The sequence below is a fragment of the Oncorhynchus keta genome, chromosome 22 (genome assembly GCF_023373465.1).
Source record: "Oncorhynchus keta strain PuntledgeMale-10-30-2019 chromosome 22, Oket_V2, whole genome shotgun sequence".
Classification (NCBI taxonomy): domain Eukaryota; kingdom Metazoa; phylum Chordata; class Actinopteri; order Salmoniformes; family Salmonidae; genus Oncorhynchus; species Oncorhynchus keta.
Genome location: NC_068442.1, coordinates 57,209,085 through 57,229,536, shown reverse-complemented (window position 1 = coordinate 57,229,536; position 20,452 = coordinate 57,209,085). Strand labels below are relative to the sequence as shown.

Here is a 20,452-nt window from a genome sequence, read left to right as displayed (position 1 = left end):
TGGCATATCAAGAAGCTGATTAAACAGAATGATCATTACACAGGTGCAACTTGTGCTGGGGACAATAAAAGGCCACTCTAAATGTGCAGTTTAGTCCCACAACACAATGCCACAGATGTCTCAAGTTTTGAGGGAGGGTGCAATTGGCATGCTGACTGCAGGAATGTCCACCAGAGCTGTTGCCAGATCATTTTATGTTAATTTCTCTACCATATGCCGTCTCCAATGTAGTTTTAGAGAATTTGGCAGTTGGTCCAACCGGCCTCACAACCGCAGGCCACGTGTATGGCGTTGTTTAGGAGAGCGTTTTTTCCCGATGTCAATGTTGTGAACAGAGTGGTGGGGTTATGGAATGGGCAGGTATAAGCTACAAACACATTTGCATTTTATCAATGGCAATTTGAATGCACAAAAATAGTGACATCCTGAGGTGCATTGTGAGGCCCATTTTTTAAGGTACCTGTGACCAACAGATGCATATCTGTATTCCCAGCCGTGTAAAATTACATAGATTAGGGCCTAATTTATTTATTTCAACTGACTTGAGTTTTAAATGAACTGCAACTACGTTAAATCAATTAAATTGTTGCAGTATATAATTATTTGTGTAGAACTAACAGTGAAAAATGTCACAGACTAATCCTCTGGCAGAAAAACAGAGGTTCAATCTCTCGTGGTATAGTAGCTCATTGTACGATAGTTGCATGGTAATAAACTGAAGAGAGAAACACACCACTCAATCAAAACCATCGAAACTTTATAGCAGAGCGCTTTGAACACACACTCCTTTCCACACCCACTCCTTTCCTTTTGTCTCACCCAACTCAGGTCGGCCAATTGGGATGCAACTGCCCCTTCTAACGAGCCGTTGGGTCCTAGACTTCGCCCAGTTTAGGGCTGATCTGGGTTTCCCAACTGGCCCCCGGTGGTGAGTTCACCATTGGACACGACTATAACAACATCAAATCAGCTCCAAGTGATTTTAATTTTGGAAATATGTTCCAAAGTATTACCACTCATAAGCAAGGTTTGAAATAATTATGTTTCAGTCAAATTATATATCTGTCTGTCAGTTTGCAGTCAAACAATTATGTTCCGGCCCCCTGACCACTCAAGAAAAAACAAAATATGAATCATTTAACATTCCTCATATTCAAACAAACCAGACGACAGCACATTTGTCTTTTTTTATTTCATGGATAGCCAGGGGCACAATCCACAGTCAGACAATTTACAAATGATGCATGTGTTTAGACAATATAACAGTGGTCAGTCACGTGGACATTCAGGAACTGGGCCCACGAGAGAGCGCGTTAGCAATGACGTTATCAGTCCCCCGGAAGTGCCGCAAAGAAGATAGTATTTTTTACAAGCATTCCATCTCATTATCCTCTGATTAGGACACATGTACCTCAAAAAGGTGAGAGGGTTATGGTCGGTGTAGACCACAAGAGGTACTACTCCTGACCCGACATAGACCTCAAAGTGTTGTAGCGCCCATATGAGTGCTAGTGTTTCTCTTTCAGTGACCGAGTAGTTCAACTGATAATGGTTAAACTTTTTGGAAAAGAAACTAACAGGCCTCTCAACACCCAGACACATCTGCTTGCAGCAAAACGGCACCTGCCCCCACATGACTAGCATCCGCCTGCAAGGCCCCCACATGACTAGCATCCGCCTGCAAGGCCCCCACATGACTAGCATCCGCCTGCAAGGTCCCCACATGACTAGCATCCGCTTGCAAGGTAAATGACAAATCCACGCGAGGAGCAGCCAGTACCGGAGTTGAGGTAAGAAACCTCTTTGCATCTTTAAAAGCCTGTTGACAATGAGAAGACCAGACGTAAACAGCCTTAGCTTTCAGCAAATCTGTCAAGGGAGCGACCACAGTAGAGAAGTTAATATAATAATAAAATATATGCCATTTAGCAGACGCTTTTATCCAAAGCGACTTACAGTCATGTGTGCATCATTTAAAAGCCTGTTGACAATGAGAAGACCAGACGTAAACAGCCTTAGCTTTCAGCAAATCTGTCAAGGGAGCGACCACAGTAGAGAAGTTACTACAAAAACTAACCAATCATTCCCAATAAGCGTATCTGTTCTTTTTTATTAGTTGGTGGTGGAAAAGCATCAATAGCCACCACTTTAGCCCAAACAGGACGCATTTCACCCTGCCCAACCACCTTTCCAAGGTATGTAACGGTCACCTGAGCAAACTCACATTTAGCCAGATTGATCGTGAGGCGACCCGCAGCTAGGTGGTCGAACAAGGCTTGAATACAGGACAGATGTTCCTCCCATGCATCTCCATATTTCACTACATCGTCCAGATAAACAGCGCACCCGGCCAGACAGGAGACAACCCTGTTCATAAGTCGCTGAAAAGTGTCAGGTGCATTACGCAGGCCGAAACTCATAACCAAATACAGACCAGAGGGTGTAATAAAGGCAGAGATGCCACATGCCCTACTCGTCAGTGGCACCTGTCAGTGGCACCTGCCTGCAGCCCTTTAACAGGTCACAAACTTAGCTGCTCCGACCTGATCAACGCAGTCCTCCATCCGAGGAAGAGGAAATTAATCTGGTTTAGTGAATCTGTTTGGTTTACTGACCAAGATTCAGGGAGAAGCCCAACTGGATAAAGAAGGCTCTGCTATCTTACTCTCCAGCATGTACCTGACCTCTGCATCCAGACAATGCAGTTTCTCTGAAGAAACTCTATAGAACCGCTGACGAATGGGGTCAGCATTTCCAAGGTCAAAATCATGTTCTATTAAGTTTGTACGTGTACCAGAAAACAAACCTGGAAATCTCTGAATCACACCAACCATCTCTTTCCGCCCATCAACAGGTCGGTGAGTGAGAAGACTGTCTAAAATATCCAGTGTCTCTGAATTTTTCAATCTACCCTGCAGTATGCAATCGTCGGGACCAGGAACATCTTTCTCCCCATGCACGGAACTAGCATGGCAAGAACCCAGCGGAATATGGGTGTCGGCCAAAAGAACAGGTTTATTGTCCTCTGTAGACTCCCACTGTTCGGCCTCAGAGGAACGTGCATAGTAGTGTTAACACATTTACATGGCACAGCTGGTGTGCTTTTCTCCGTTCTGGAGTGGCAACTAGATTGTTTTGCTCAGTGTACTGGCGCACCACTGTATATGGACCTTGAAACTTGGCTTGAAAAGGAGAACCAACAATTGGCAGCAGAGCAAGAACCTGGTCACCTGGACTAAAGTGACGAGGCTCAGTTCGCCGATCAGATATGCCCTTCATCCTCTCCTGTGAAGATGATAGCTTCTCTTTAGCCACTTCACCAGCGGTGTACAGGCATCACACATAAGATAGCAGGGACTGAGGGGGCTCAGGAGACTTCCAGTCATCCTGGAGAATAATATAATATAATATATGCCATTTAGCAGACGCTTTTATCCAAAGCGACTTACAGTCATGTGTGCATACATTCTACGTATGGGTGGTCCCGGGAATCGAACCCACTACCCTGGCGTTACAAGCGCCATGCAAGCGCCATGCTCTACCAACTGAGCTACAGAAGGACCTACAGATAGAAGTCCATGCACCCTATGTCCAAACTCAATGTCATTTGGACTGAAACCCGTGCTCTCCTGTCAAACCTCCCTAGCGGCTAACAGTAACCAAGGCAACCACTCCTTCCAATCCTTATCCATCTCAGTACAATAAGCTCTCAAATACTTAAGTGTTTGATGGAAACGTTCCAGTGCTCCTTGACTTTGAGCGTGATAGGTGCTAGACAAATTGTGTTTAATATAGAGCTATTGGAGAACTTGACCAAACAGATTAGAGGTAAAATGACATCCTTGATCACTCTGAATGACCTTAAGGATTCCAAACAGTGAGAGAAACTGAGTCAAAGATTTTAGCACAGACATAGTCGTGATAGACCGGAGAAGATAGACAGCAGGAAACCTAGTGGTCTGACACATCACAGTGAACGGGTAACTACTACCCTTTTTAGAACGAGGAGGAGGACCAACAGTCAAATCAGATACTCAAAAGGTTGGCTGGGTATAGGAATAGGGAACAGTGGTACCAGCTTAATAGCTTGATTAGATTTACCAGTTAATTGACAGGTGTGACAAGTTGATGAACTCAGAAACATCCCTCTTTAACCTAGTCCAAAAGAAATCTTAATATGCAATTGTAGGGTTTCCTCACACCCATATGTCCAGCAACGTCATTGTGGGAAGTTGTCAACACCAACTCACGAAGCTTAACTGGTACAACAACCTGACTAATCACCTCCCCAAGAAAACAACTACCATGAGACACCCACTTTCTCATCAGGACATCCTCTTGGAGAAAATAGCCATGGGCAACATCTCCCAACTGTTCCACAGGCACAATTTGGTCCCGCAGCTTTTCTAATGTGGGGTCAGTCCGTTGCGCATTGATTAGATCGGCGCGGGATACAGATAACGAGAACAGTGAAAACAGTGAGAGACTTTTTTTTGTGGTATTCTCGTTAGCTGGCGCAGTGACCAGGTTGCCACAGCTCATAAAATGCGTTACTGCACACGCAGAGAAAACCTCTGGGAAACTCTCATCAGAAATCCCTACAAATGACAGCTTAGTGGAAACCACTAGAGATGGAAACACGACAGACCATACACGCTCACCTGCCAAGTTATTCCCAAGGATAACGTCGATACCCTCAATAGGCAACGAAGAATGCACCCGCACAACAACCTCACCTTTCACCAGTTCAGAATCCAACATCAGTTTACACAATGGAACTGACAGACTGTTCAAACCTATTCCCCTAATTAGAACACTATTCCCCGAATCAGTCTCAGCAGAGAAGGGTAACAGACTCCAACATAAACGATTCAGAGGCACCTGTGTCTCTCAGGATCTTCACTAGCACTAGGTTCTTACTTCCTAACATAGACACAAAACCCTCCGTAATGAAAGGTAAATAGTCTGGGTCAATATGGACTTTCATATGCCCCTGGGCATGAGACAATGTGTCAGGAGTGAACTGATGTGGAAAAGGTGCAGCTAAAGCCGTAGGCTTAGATTTAACGTAAGCACACGTACTGAATTTACCCCCAGCCCGGGGAACCGGACATTAGTTTTTCCAATGACCTGAACCTTGACAGTAGTGACACTCTTGACCAAAGTCAGCTTTACCACAGGAGTCAGGCTCAACCCCAGTTGAATGAAACTTTGCCTGTGAACTAAAGTATCTCGGTGAGCGAGGCCCAAATCTCACCGAACGCCCCCACTCACGCCGAATACAGGGCTCGTTTCAGTGACAGTCTTCAGTTTTCGTTCGTTAATGTGCGTGGCTATACGATCAGGGATTGTGTCCTTAAATTGCTCTAACATAATCAGATCACACAGCCCTTGGAAAGTCAACTGCAGAGACAGAACACCAGCGATTAAACTGAAGATAATTCTCACTCAAACTCAACATGAGTCTTTTTAAAAGTTCATATCGTTGGAGGTAAGTCTCAGGAACCAGTTCATATCGTTGGCAGTAAGCTTCAGGAACCAGTTCATATCGTTGGCAGTAAGCCTCAGGAACCAGTTCATATCGTTGCAGGTAACCTCAAGAACCAGTCCATATCGTTGGAGGTAAGTCTCAGGGACCAGTTCATATCGTTGGAGGTAACCTCAGGAACCAGTTCATATTGTTGGAGGTAGCCTCAGGGACCAGTTCATATCGTTGGAGGTAACCTCAGGAACCAGTTCATATCGTTGGCAGTAAGTCTCAGGGACCAGTTCATATCATTGGAGGTAAGTCTCAGGGACCAGTTCATATTGTTGGAGGTAACCTCAGGAACCAGTTCATATTGTTGGCGGTAAGCCTCAGGAACCAGTTCATATTGTTGGAGGTAACCTCAGGAACCAGTTCATATCGTTGGCGGTAAGCCTCAGGAACCAGTTCATATTGTTGGAGGTAACCTCAGGAACCAGTTCATATTGTTGGAGGTAACCTCAGGAACCAGTTCATATTGTTGGAGGTAACCTCAGGAACCAGTTCATATTGTTGGAGGTAACCTCAGGAACCAGTTCATATTGTTGGAGGTAACCTCAGGGACCAGTTCATATTGTTGGCAGTAAGCCTCAGGAACCAGTTCATATTGTTGGAGGTAACCTTAGGGACCAGTCCATATCGTTCGCAGTAAGCCTCAGGGACCAGTCCATATCGTTGGAGGTAACCTCAGGGACCAGTTCATATTGTTGGAGGTAACCTCAGGGACCAGTTCATATTGTTGGAGGTAACCTCAAGGACCAGTTCATATCGTTGACAGTAAGCCTCAGGGACCAGTTGGTAAATCTGTAACAGCCATTTTAACCTTATCATAACTGACACTGTCGGCTACACAAAGAGCTGAATATGCTTCCTGCGCTTTACCAGTCAGCACACACTGCAACATTAAAGTGTGGTCAGAATCAGGCCAACTCCTAGCGTCAGCAGCACACTGCTATATTAAAGTGCAGTCAGAATCAGGCCAACTCCTAGCGTCAGCAACACGCTCAAACAACGAAAATAATGTATCAGGGTCCTTTTCATTCAATTGAGGTAACAATCATTGCCTCAAGTTCCCAACAATATCAAAAGTGTCCGGGGCACGACCAAAAGAGGAACGAACCCTAGGTAAATCTGGGTCACCTTCCCAGAGCAAACTCTCTCCTGAGAGCTTTCCTTCCCTAACCAGCTCGAGCCGTTCTTGTTGCAGCTTGATTTTAGCACGCTCCAAATCCTGTTTAAACACCAATTCCTTTTCATACTTCCCACAATCATGTTCTAGCGTCCCACGATCATGCTCTAGCATCCCACGATCATGCTCTAGCGTCCCACAATCATGCTCTAGCGTCCCACGATCATGCTCTAGCGTCCCACGATCATGCTCTAGCGTCCCACGATCATGCTCTAGCTTCCCACGATCATGCTCTAGCGTCCCACGATCGTGCTCTAGCGTCCCACGATCGTGCTCTAGCGTCCCACGATCGTGCTCTAGCGTCCCACGCTCGTGCTCTAGCGTCCCCGATCATGTAGCCCACGATCATCGTGCTCTAGCGTCCCATCATGATCGATCATGCTCTAGCGTCCCCCGATCATGCTCTAGCGTCCCCACGATCGTCCCACGATCATGCTCTAGCGTCCCACGATCATGCTCTAGCGTCCCACGATCATGCTCTAGCGTCCCACGATCATGCTCTAGCGTCCCACGATCATGCTCTAGCGTCCCACGATCATGCTCTAGCGTCCCACGATCATGCTCTAGCGTCCCACGATCATGCTCTAGCGTCCCACGATCGTGCTCTAGCGTCCCACGATCGTGCTCTAGCGTCCCACGATCGTGCTCTAGCATCCCACGATCGTGCTCTAGCGTCCCCCGATCATGCTCTAGCGTCCCACGATCATGCTCTAGCGTCCCACAATCATGCTCTAGCGTCCCACGATCATGCTCTAGCGTCCCACGATCAACAGAAGCAGTTCTTTCTGCTGTTCAAAAAGAGGACTACTCGGACTAACCGATGGAGCGGGCCATTGTAACGTTATGGGGAGATGGCGAGTCCTCAGCAGAGGCTGCCCCAGTGGTAAAGAATACCACTCCATCAGATTCGCCTTCAATATTAACCTAATAGAATGTTTTAGACGTTTATCACTCGTTTGTGTTACTAAAGTCAATATTAACCTAATAGAATGTTTTAGACGTTTATCACTCGTTTGTGTTACTAAAGTGTGTTTTTTGATCAGTTTAATAATATAATATAATATAATATGCTTAGGGACTTTGGGAAAGAAGTCATTTTAATATTAATTATGAAGACAAGTCTTGTAGGAAAACCCTCAAAAGGATCACTAATACCTTTGACCTTACACAGCTAGTTAAAGGGCCAACCAGGGTGACTTGTTGCTCTAAAACACAGATTGATTTGGTGTTCAGTAATAAACCAGAGAGAGTGACTAAATCATTCAATATGGTTACTGGGCTGTCTGATCATAATCTGACACTTATAGCCAGAAAGCTGTCTATGTGCAGGTTTAACCTCTCTACTGTTAGAAACCTGTCTAAGAGCAGGTTTAACCTCTCTACTGTTAGAAAGTCAGGTTTAACCTCTCTACTGTTAGAAACCTGTCTAAGAGCAGGTTTAACCTCTCTCTGTTAGAAACTCAGAATAGAAACCTAGGTTTAACCTCTCTACTGTTGAATTAAACAGGTTTATTTTGAAAAGCTGGATCAATTACCTAGGGGAATTAAACTATTTTGAAAACACTGGAATGATCTCTTGTCCTATACAGACATGGAAGCTGATAGTCAGGTTTTTCTATCCACAATCCAGACCACAATAAATGGCTTCCTAAAGAAAATCAAATCCAAACCAAAAGAGCACTCTTCCTTGGCTAAATGGAGAAATCTGGAAATTGATGAAAGAACGAGATTATGCTCTAAAAATAGCCCTAAAATCTAAATTAGAGCATGACAGACGTAGGTTTACCATGTTGAGAAATAAGGTGATGAAAGAAATCAGACAGGCCAAGGCAAACTTTTTTATTAACATAATTGGTGAAGCAAAGGGAAATTCTAAATTGATATGGGAGAATCTAAAAAAGTTAACAGGGAAAGACCATAGAAACACTGCAAAAAGACATGAAATCATGGTGAATAACAACCTAACACAGGATGCAGTTGAAATAGCAACAGCCTTCAATTCCTACTTTATTGACTCTGTCAGGTTACTGACACAGAACCCCTCCACTGATTTCTTGGGCTCAGTGCTAGTGAATGACACTCAACCTGTCTTCATCATAAGGGAGGTTTCTGAGTCAAAGGTGAACAAGGTGATTAGCTCACTAAAGAACTCTAAAGCCAAAGATGTGTTTGGGATGGACTCTACCTTTCTTAAAAACTACAAAGAGTCACTCATTGGCCTCATTACTAAGGACACCAACACATCTATTGGTCTGGGGGTGTTTCCAAGGGTTTGGAAGTCGGCCATAATAACGGCCATCTTTAAATCAGGTGAGTAACTACAGGCCCATTAGTATACTACCTGTGGTGTCAAAGGTTGTTGAAAAGTGTGTAGCAGAACAACTGATTAACCACCTCAACAACAGCCCCTTCACATTACACTCCATGCAGTTTGGCTTCAGAGCGAAACACTCCACAGAAACGGCCAACTGCTTTCTTCTGGAAAATGTGAAGTCCAAGATGGACAAAGGGGGTGCTGTTGGGGCTGTGTTTCTGGACCTAAGGAAGGCTTTTGATACTGTTAACCATGAGATTTTCATCACAAAATTGTCCAAGTTCAACTTTTCCCCTGATGCCTTTAGATGGATGAAATCATACCTTGAAGGCAGAACTCAGTGTGTCAGTGAGCAATGAGCTGTCGCCCACTCTTAGCTATGATGTGGGCGTGCCCCAAGGGTCAATACTGGGGCCCCTCCTGTTCAGCCTGTGCATTAATGATCTACCTTCTGTCTGTACTGGGTCTGAAGTTCAAATGGATTTTAAGTACCTTGGCATTATACTTGATTCCAACCTCTCTCTTAAAAAGCATGTAAAAAAAAGGTCATTCAAATAACCAAATTCAACCTAGCTAATTTCTGATTTATACGAAATTGCTTGACTTGAAGTAGCAAAACTGTACTTCAAATCTATGATACTCCCCCACTTAACATACTGCTTGACTAGTTGGGCCCAAGCTTGCTGTACAACATTAAAACCTATTCAGTCTGTCTACAAACAGGCTCTCAAAGTGCTTGATAGGAAGCCCAATAGCCATAATCACTGTTACATCCTTAGAAAGCATGATCTCCTGAGTTGGGAAAATCTTGTGCAATACACCGACGCATGTCTTGCATTCAAGATCCTAAATGGCCTGGCTCCCTCTCCACTCAATATTTTTGTTTAACAGAAAACTCAAACATATGGCAGCAGATTCACAAGGTCTGCCATGACTGTATAGTTCCCTTAAGGAAAAGCACCTTTAGTAAATCTGCATTCTCTGTGAGAGCTTCCCATGTCTGGAATACACTGCCATCAGACACACATAACTGCACCACATATCACACTTTCACAAAATACTTGAAGACATGGCTAAAGGTCAATCAGATTTGTGAACATGGTCCCTAGCTGTGTGTTGCCGCTTTCCATGTTGTCTGTAGCTTGTGAGGTGTGGAAACACTTTGTTGCTTTTATGAATTTTGTCTTGCTGCTTTTTGTTCTATGTTGCTCTGTCTGTATGCTATGTCTTGCTTGTCCTATGTTGCTCTGTCTGTATGCTACGTCTTGCTTGTCCTATGTTGCTCTGTCTGTATGCTACGTCTTGCTTGTCCTATGTTGCTCTGTCTGTATGCTATGTCTTGCTTGTCCTATGTTGCTCTGTATGTATGCTATGTCTTGCTTGTCCTATGTTGCTCTGTATGTATGCTATGTCTTGCTTGTCCTATGTTGCTCTGTATGTATGCTATGTCTTGCTTGTCCTATGTTGCTCTGTCTGTATGCTATGTCTTGCTTGTCCTATGTTGCTCTGTCTGTATGTCCTATGTTGCTCTGTCTGTTGCTTGTCCTTGTCCTATGTTGCTCTGTCTGTATGCTATGTCTTGCTTGTCCTATGTTGCTGCTATGTCTTGCTTGTATGTTGCTCTGTATGTATGTCTTGCTTGTCCTATGTTGCTCTGTATGTATGCTATGTCTTGCTTGTCCTATGTTGCTCTGTATGTATGCTATGTCTTGCTTGTCCTATGTTGCTCTGTATGTATGCTATGTCTTGCTTGCTATGTTGCTCTGTCTGTATGCTTGTCTTGCTTGTCTATGTTGCTCTGTCTGTATGCTATGTCTTGCTTGTCCTATGTTGCTCTGTCTGTATGCTATGTCTTGCTTGTCCTATGTTGCTCTGTCTGTATGCTATGTCTTGCTTGTCCTATGTTGCTCTGTATGTATGTCTTGCTCTGTCCTATGTTGCTGTCTGTATGTATGCTACGTCTTGCTTGTCCTATGTTGCTCTGTCTGTATGCTATATCTTGCTTGTTCTATGTTGCTATGTCTGTATGCGATGTCTTGCTTGTCCTATGTTGCTATGTCTGTATGCTACGTCTTGCTTGTTCTATGTTGCTCTGTCTGTATGCTACGTCTTGCTTGTTCTATGTTGCTCTGTCTGTATGCTATGTCTTGCTTGTCCTATGTTGCTACGTCTTGCTTGTTCTATATTGCTACGTCTTGCGTGTCCTATGATGCTCTGTCTGTATGCTACGTCTTGCTTGTTCTATGTTGCTCTGTCTGTATGCTACGTCTTGCTTGTTCTATGTTGCTCTGTCTGTATGCTATGTCTTGCTTGTCCTATGTTGCTACGTCTTGCTTGTTCTATGTTGCTCTGTCTGTATGCTACGTCTTGCTTGTTCTATGTTGCTCTGTCTGTATGCTACGTCTTGCTTGTTATATGTTGCTCTGTCTGTATGCTACGTCTTGCTTGTCCTATGTTGCTCTGTCTGTATGCTATGTCTTGCTTGTCCTATGTTGCTACGTCTTCCTTGTTATGTTGCTATTGTCTATATTGTAATTGTTTTTAATAACCTGCCCAGGGACTGCAGTTGAAAATGAGCCGGCTGGCTAAAACTGGCACTTTTACTGAAACGTTGATTAATGTGCACTGTCCCTGTAAAAATAAAATAAACTCAACAATAAACTCAACTATTTCAAACTGGTAGTGTTCAGCAACCTTCAACAGTTGTTCTTTAGTACATAACTAACAGTTCCTCTGATGGAAAGTGAATGAACTCGTCTACATTAGACACCATAGTCAGAAGTAAATACCAAAAGAATTCTCGCTCTTCTCTGCTGAACATATCAGACTGGACCACAACCAGAGAAATGACAATGACACTGGGCACCACAAAAGACAGCTGATATATCTAGGGCGCTTCCCCAAAACCTACAGTAACTCAACCCAAGGAAATAACCACCCAGCACACTAGCAGATTCCCCCAAGCCCCAGATGTGCCCCCGAAACAACTGCTCAGTCCAGACACCACACAAATAACAAAACGAAATAACCATGCCCAAAATGAAACATCACTAAGCCTAACAGGGGATAAAAGGCTATAGCTCTGGGTAGCACCGACGCACTACCCTACCTAAATCTCCCACTGAGGTACACAGCCGACTGTACTTGGACCGATGTCCCAACAATGAGTAGAGCAAGAGTCTCCAGCCGGGGCCGGGGCCTGGAAACAAACCAATGTACTCTCTCCAGCACACAACCAACTATCCACAGCAGTGGCACGTTTACCAAACTAACAAAGGCAACCAGTACAACTCAAACAAAAGATGCAAACAAAGCCCCTACAGAGTTAAAGTTACCCGGGACACACCTGGGCCCAGGTGTGTCCCATTTCGCTGACGACCCTCCCGGCTCCGCCCACTGACAGCCTATTAAGGAAAACAAGAGCAAAGAATTCGGCAGACAGAGTGGGAAGGGCATCACACTGACCAGAGAGTTTTTTTTTTTTTTTTACCTTTATTTAACCAGGCAAGTCAGTTAAGAAAAAAAATCTTATTTTCAATGACGGCCTGGGAACAGTGGGTTAACTGCCTGTTCAGGGGCAGAAAGACAGATTTGTACCTTGTCAGCTCGGGGTTTGAACTCGCAACCTTCCGGTTACTGGTCCAACGCTCTAACCACTAGGCTACGCTGCCGCTGTTGATAAGTGTGTGAATTGGACCATTTTCTGTCCTGCTAAGCATTCAAAATGTAACGAGTACCTTTGGGTGTCAGGGAACATGTAAGTAAGAAAGTACATTATTTTCTTTAGGAATGTAGTGAAGTAAAAATTGACAGAAATATTAATAGTAAAGTACAGATACCCCAAAAACGATTTTTGTAGTACTTTAAAGTAATTCTACTTCAGTACTTTACACCACTGGATATGGCACATCATACAACACTGTGGAAATATGTACTGCATGTTATGGAAACTGCAAAGTATCTGTTTCAGTCAACAAGTAAACATTTGCTTCTGACACAAAAAAAATATAATTGTAGAGAAATGTCAACAGACTAGGTTTAATCAAGATGTCAAGGATGAAAGGTTAAGGGTTTGTGTGCCCGCCTGTTTCATTACAATATCTTCCAACCAGGTGAACCCCAGTTTATAATCCAGAAGTTACCTTGGGCATTATGAGTGAAAGAGAGACCCGGCTCTAAATATATTAAACTTGTTTTGACCCACTGACTCCACCCCCGGTTAGAGGGGAATAAAGCAGCCCAAGAATTAACACACAGGAACCATACTGTATATGAATATACTGTACATACGATATGACAAGAGCTGTACCAACAGTAATAAAGGACTGTATAAAGGACATATCATCCCTGAACATGTTTACGGGTTACAAGCTATACAGAGGACATATCATCCCTGAACATGTTTATGGGTTACAAGCTATACAGAGGACATATCATCCCTGAACATGTTTATAGGTTACAAGCTATACAGAGGACATATCATCCCTGAACATGTTTACAGGTTACAAGCTATACAGAGGACATATCATCCCTGAACATGTTTATAGGTTACAAGCTATACAGAGGACATATCATCCCTGAACATGTTTACAGGTTACAAGCTATACAGAGGACATATCATCCCTGAACATGTTTATAGGTTACAAGCTATACAGAGGACATATCATCCCTGAACATGTTTATAGGTTACAAGCTATACAGAGGACATATCATCCCTGAACATGTTTATAGGTTACAAGCTATACAGAGGACATATCATCCCTGAACATGTTTATAGGTTACAAGCTATACAGAGGACATATCATCCCTGAACATGTTTACAGGTTACAAGCTATACAGAGGACATATCATCCCTGAACATGTTTACAGGTTACAAGCTATACAGAGGACATATCATCCCTGAACATGTTTACAGGTTACAAGCTATACAGAGGACATATCATCCCTGAACATGTTTATGGGTTACAAGCTATACAGAGGACATATCATCCCTGAACATGTTTATGGGTTACAAGCTATACAGAGGACATATCATCCCTGAACATGTTTATAGGTTACAAGCTATACAGAGGACATATCATCCCTGAACATGTTTATAGGTTACAAGCTATACAGAGGACATATCATCCCTGAACATGTTTATAGGTTACAAGCTATACAGAGGACATATCATCCCTGAACATGTTTATAGGTTACAAGCTATACAGAGGACATATCATCCCTGAACATGTTTATAGGTTACAAGCTATACAGAGGACATATCATCCCTGAACATGTTTATAGGTTACAAGCTATACAGAGGACATATCATCCCTGAACATGTTTATAGGTTACAAGCTATACAGAGGACATATCATCCCTGAACATGTTTACAGGTTACAAGCTATACAGAGGAAGCATAAATAAAGCAATAACTCAGTATTGAGAACAATATGCACACCATCCCACAAGTCCAGAGATATGAGTGAGTCCAGTTGTTGATGGGCAGAGACATGTGAATCTTAATGGTTGTACAGTCGTCTCAAATAAAACTGTGAAGGACCTCGGCGTTACTCTGGACCCTGATCTCTCTTTTGAAGAACATATCAAGACCATTTCAAGGACAGCTTTTTTCCATCTAGGTAACATTGCAAAAATCAGAAACTTTCTGTCCAAAAATGATGCAGAAAAATTAATCCATGCTTTTGTCACTTCTAGGTTAGACTACTGCAATGCTCTACTTTCCGGCTACCCGGATAAAGCACTAAATAAACTTCAGTTTGTGCTAAATACGGCTGCTAGAATCCTGACTAGAACCAAAAAATGTGATCATATTACTCCAGTGCTAGCCTCTCTACACTGGCTTCCTGTCAAAGCGAGGGCTCATTTCAAGGTTTTACTGCTAACCTACAAAGCATTACATGGGCTTGCTCCTACCTATCTCTCTGATTTGGTCCTGCCGTACATACCTACACGTACGCTATGGTCACAAGACGCAGGCCTCCTAATTGTCCCTAGAATTTCTAAGCAAACAGCTGGAGGCAGGGCTTTCTCCTATAGAGCTCCATTTTTATGGAACGGTCTGCCTACCCATGTCTGAGACGCAAACTCGGTCTCAACCTTTAAGTCTTTACTGAAGACTCATCTCTTCAGTGGGTCATATGATTGAGTGTAGTCTGGCCCAGGAGTGGGAAGGTGAACGGAAAGGCTCTGGAGCAACGAACCGCCCTTGCTGTCTCTGCCTGGCCGGTTCCCCTCTTTCCACTGGGATTCTCTGCCTCTAACCCTATTACAGGGGCTGAGTCAATGGCTTACTGGGGCACTCTCATGCCGTCCCTGGAAGGGGTGCGTCACCTGAGTGGGTTGATTCACTGTTGTGGTCATCCTGTCTGGGTTGGCGCCCCACCTTGGGTTGTGCCATGGCGGAGATCTTTGTGGGCTATACTCAGCCTTGTCTCAGGATGGTAAGTTGGTGGTTGACGATATCCCTCTAGTGGTGTGGGGGCTGTGCTTTGGCAAAGTGGGTGGAGTTATATCCTTCCTGTTTGGCCCTGTCCGGGGGTGTCCTCGGATGGGGCCACAGTGTCTCCTGACCCCTCCTGTCTCAGCCTCCAGTATTTATACTGCAGTAGTTTATGTGTCGGGGGGCTAGGGTCAGTTTGTTATATCTGGAGTACTTCTCCTGTCCTATTCGGTGTCCTGTGTGAATCTAAGTGTGCGTTCTCTAATTCTCTCCTTCTCTCTTTCTTTCTCTCTCTTGGAGGACCTGAGCCCTAGGACCATGCCCCAGGACTACCTGACATGATGACTCCTTGCTGTCCCCAGTCCACCTGGCCGTGCTGCTGCTCCAGTTTCAACTGTTCTGCCTTATTATTATTCGACCATGCTGGTCATTTATGAACATTTGAACATCTTGGCCATGTTCTGTTATAATCTCCACCCGGCACAGCCAGAAGAGGACTGGCCACCCCACATAGCCTGGTTCCTCTCTAGGTTTCTTCCTAGGTTTTGGCCTTTCTAGGGAGTTTTCCTAGCCACCGTGCTTCTACACCTGCATTGCTTGCTGTTTGGGGTTTTAGGCTGGGTTTCTGTACAGCACTTTGAGATATCAGCTGATGTATGAAGGGCTATATAAATACATTTGATTTGATGTTGCTCTCTGCCACTGCTTGAGGGAGACTGACAGTTTAGTGTGGCCTGTATAGTCAAGAGAGTGGCCAGATGTCCGGCCCCCTAGCAACCTCTCAGAGCACTAGCCAGCAGCATACCACCTGCATCCCACTGCTGGCTCGCTTCTGAAGCTAAACCGTGTTTGTACTGGTCAGTTCCTGGATGGAAGACCAGATGCTGCTGGAGGGCCAGTAGAAGGCACTCTTTCCTTTGGTCTAAATAAAATATCACAATGCCCCAGGGCAGTGATTGGGGACATTGCCCTGTGTAGGGTGCCATCTTTTGTGTGTCCTGACTCTCTGTGGTCACTAAAGATATCACGGCACTTATTGTAGGGGGTGTCCTGGTTCAATTCCCAATCTGGCCCTCATACCATCATGGACACCTAATAAACCCCAGCTTACAATTGGCTCCTTCCTCTCCCCTGTAACTATTCCCCGGGTGGTTGCTGTAAATGAGAATGTGTTCTCAGTCAACCTACCTGGTAAAATAAAGCACCCTACAGTCCACCAAGTCCTCACATCCTGTGGGCAGCAGGTAGCCTAGAGGTTAAGATCATTGGGCCAGAAACCAAAAGGTTGCTGGTTTGAATCCTTAAGCCAACTAGGTAAAATAAAATAAAAACTGTAAATGTGCCCATGAGCAAGGCACTTAGCCCTAATTGATCTGGATAAGATGTGATAAATTACCACAAAAAACATTCACCAAGAGTTTTTAACATAAACCACATTTCCATCCACAGATTTGAGGAGTGTAGTCATACCGTATAAGCTATATTGGAAACAGGAAGTTTCGGTACAATTTTATAAATGCAGACAGATAATTTGTCCATTTGACATGGTGAGACCTTTTAGTGTCGGTAAAATGTATTACCCAAGAAATAGCGGTGGAAACGCCTTTATGGGGAAATATTGATATAATCACCAGCATATCAAGGTCAAGTTGGAGTCACACGATGACATGGGGTTCTACCACGACTCAGGAAACCATGCAGTTTATTACAGATGAAATCAATGATCAACTTCAGAGGGTGGTACGAAGTGCACAGTGATACTCTTCTCCAATAAATTGAGGGTCTTATTGTGGTGACATGATGAGCGATGCTTTACTGCCGTTTGACAAATAAAAATATTAAAATCGATAATAATCTCATCATGCAGATTAGCCCAGTGGTTCCCAAACCGCGAGGAACTCAGTCCGGCTGTAAACTTCCTCTTGAGAATCACCAGTTCCTCTTAGAGAGATATTTATAACTTGTCAGAAATGTCCAGATCAACCCGCCTACAGATCAGTTAGGGTTTTTTTAGCACATAGATATTGTTGTATTTTTCTTGTCACTCAAATATCCCATGAATACACGAGACAGGGCAAAAATGTATAGAATTCAAAGAAAATGTGCTTTAAAACAGCAAATTATTCTTTATATCACAATGACAAGATGTGTAGAATTGCAGGTAATAAACTTTAAAACTGTGTGAACATATGTCTTGAACAGGACGTGAACAGATGATGTCTTGAACAGGACGTGAACAGATGATGTCATGAACAGATGATGTCATGAACAGGACTTGAACAGATGATGTCATGAACAGATGATGTCATGAACAGATGATGTCATGAACAGGACTTGAACAGATGATGTCATGAACAGATGATGTCATGAACAGGACATGAACAGATGATGTCATGAACAGATGATGTCATGAACAGGACATGAACAGATGATGTCATGAACAGATGATGTCATGAACAGGACATGAACAGATGATGTCATGAACAGATGATGTCATGAACAGGACATGAACAGATGATGTCATGAACAGGACATGAACAGATGATGTCATGAACAGGACATGAACAGATGATGTCATGAACAGGACATGAACAGATGATGTCATGAACAGATGATGTCATGAACAGGACATGAACAGATGATGTCATGAACAGATGATGTCATGAACAGGACATGAACAGATGATGTCATGAACAGATGATGTCATGAACAGGACATGAACAGATGATGTCATGAACAGATGATGTCATGAACAGGACATGAACAGATGATGTCATGAACAGGACATGAACAGATGATGTCATGAACAGATGATGTCATGAACAGGACTTGAACAGATGATGTCATGAACAGATGATGTCATGAACAGGACATGAACAGATGATGTCATGAACAGATGATGTCATGAACAGGACATGAACAGATGATGTCATGAACAGATGATGTCATGAACAGGACATGAACAGATGATGTCATGAACAGATGATGTCATGAACAGGACATGAACAGATGATGTCATGAACAGGACATGAACAGATGATGTCATGAACAGGACATGAACAGATGATGTCATGAACAGATGATGTCATGAACAGGTCATGAACAGATGATGTCATGAACAGATGATGTCATGAACAGGACATGAACAGATGATGTCATGAACAGATGATGTCATGAACAGGACATGAACAGATGATGTCATGAACAGATGATGTCATGAACAGATGTCATGAACAGATGATGTCATGAACAGATGATGTCATGAACAGGACATGAACAGATGATGTCATGAACAGGACATGAACAGATGATGTCATGAACAGATGATGTCATGAACAGGACATGAACAGATGATGTCATGAACAGGACATGAACAGATGATGTCATGAACAGGACATGAACAGATGATGTCATGAACAGATGATGTCATGACCAGGACATGAACAGATGATGTCATGAACAGGACATGAACAGATGATGTCATGAACAGGACATGAACAGATGATGTCATGAACAGGACATGAACAGATGATGTCATGAACAGATGATGTCATGAACAGTTCTTGATCTGCAACAAGTCCATCAGGTGAAAACGTTCCACTGGTGGGAAAATGTGGACATTTTCATTACGCGGATTCTAGAATATTCCCATAGAAATCACATCGCCAATTGGATGGAAATCAAGCTACTGAGAAGGTAGTGTAAGTCAGAAACATCTCCCACAGTAAAATCTCAGACGCAACACATACAAATGGATCTTTAATATATATTAGTAATGACATGTTCATTTGATTCTACAGAGATAGGAATAGGAAATATTTAGCAATACAAAGTCCCAGATCAGATCATTCCTTCAACAAATACAAAATGTTAAAGTATACCGTGCTTCCCAAACGGTACCCTAGTCCTTTTATAGTGCACTACCCTGGTCAATAGTAGAGGACTAGGGCACCATTTGAGAAGCAGGCATTTCATCACAGGGATGAGGTTCTGTCCCAAAGAAAACAACATTACCATCTCTCTTGCTTTCTGGTCCCATAGAAAACAACATTACCACCTCTCTTGCTTTCTGGTCCCATAGAAAACAACATTACCACCTCTCTTGCTTTCTGGTCCCATAGAAAACAACATTACCACCTCTCTTCCTGTCTGGTCCCATAGAAAACAACATTACCACCTCTCTTCCTGTCTGGTCCCATAGAAAACAACATTACCACATCTCTTCCTGTCTTCAATACATTCTAAATGCTTTCTCAGAACATTTATTTAATTCACCCCCAAAAAAAAAAAAAAAAACACAAACTAAAATATGTGAAATAATTATTTACATAATATGTGTAGTCTCCATTTGGTAACCAAAGTGTTGAGGTGTCTATTTGTGCACACCAACTGTAGCATAACATTTTTTAGGTAGGTCTCCTCCCCATTTTGTCCCGCTTGCCTCTGTTTACTTCCTAGTGAATACACCCCTGTACTCAATCACAGCATTGTTTAATCAGCTATTTACACCAGTATCACCCTGGCAACGTGTCTGGAAACAACACAGGTAACTCAGGTAACCACTAAGGAAGTCCCGGCGTCTTGCTGCTCAACCAAAGACACAAACTAATGGGTTAGTGCTATTGGGAATGGTTGGGACATATGGCACCGAATGGGGATTTAGCGTTCGTCTGTCGATCGTTCAGCGCACTGTGTTTTAGGGACCACCCTTTAGAGACGTCTGACCACAGACACATTTCACCTGATTCTACATGTAAAATCTGTGCGCACTCGGTTCACAAATTACGTTCGAACCGAACCTTAACCATTACCGAGACTAGTTTAAATTTCAACTTGAATGGGATGACATTGTTTTGGACGTCCCAAGCATCCCAAATAGCAAGGACCCAAACAAATACCGAAGAGAAAACACATGATGTACAGGGTAAAGTTTCCCCTAGGAACTGATTTTGGATCAGCTCTTCACCTCCACAAATCCTAACA

At 43.4% G+C, this 20,452-nt stretch overlaps 2 long non-coding RNA genes across 11 annotated transcripts; one reads left to right on the top strand and one right to left on the bottom strand.

The window, feature by feature from the left end:
- Positions 1-12,668: 12,668 nt before the first annotated feature.
- Positions 12,669-14,377, top strand: LOC127910790 (uncharacterized). Of its 10 annotated transcripts, none has more exons than XR_008076206.1 (3): positions 12,669-13,482; positions 13,621-13,988; positions 14,081-14,377. It is a non-coding gene; the product is annotated as an uncharacterized LOC127910790 (long non-coding RNA). The 10 variants fall into 10 exon arrangements; XR_008076211.1 differs by having other exon boundaries at positions 12,669-13,574; positions 13,621-13,804; XR_008076208.1 differs by having other exon boundaries at positions 12,669-13,574; positions 13,621-13,850; positions 14,127-14,377.
- Positions 14,378-19,215: 4,838 nt separating this feature from the next.
- Positions 19,216-19,748, bottom strand: LOC127910789 (uncharacterized). Its single transcript, XR_008076202.1, has 2 exons — positions 19,687-19,748; positions 19,216-19,646 (listed from the first exon to the last, which is right to left on the bottom strand). It is a non-coding gene; the product is annotated as an uncharacterized LOC127910789 (long non-coding RNA).
- Between the last annotated feature and the right edge of the window lie 704 nt (positions 19,749-20,452).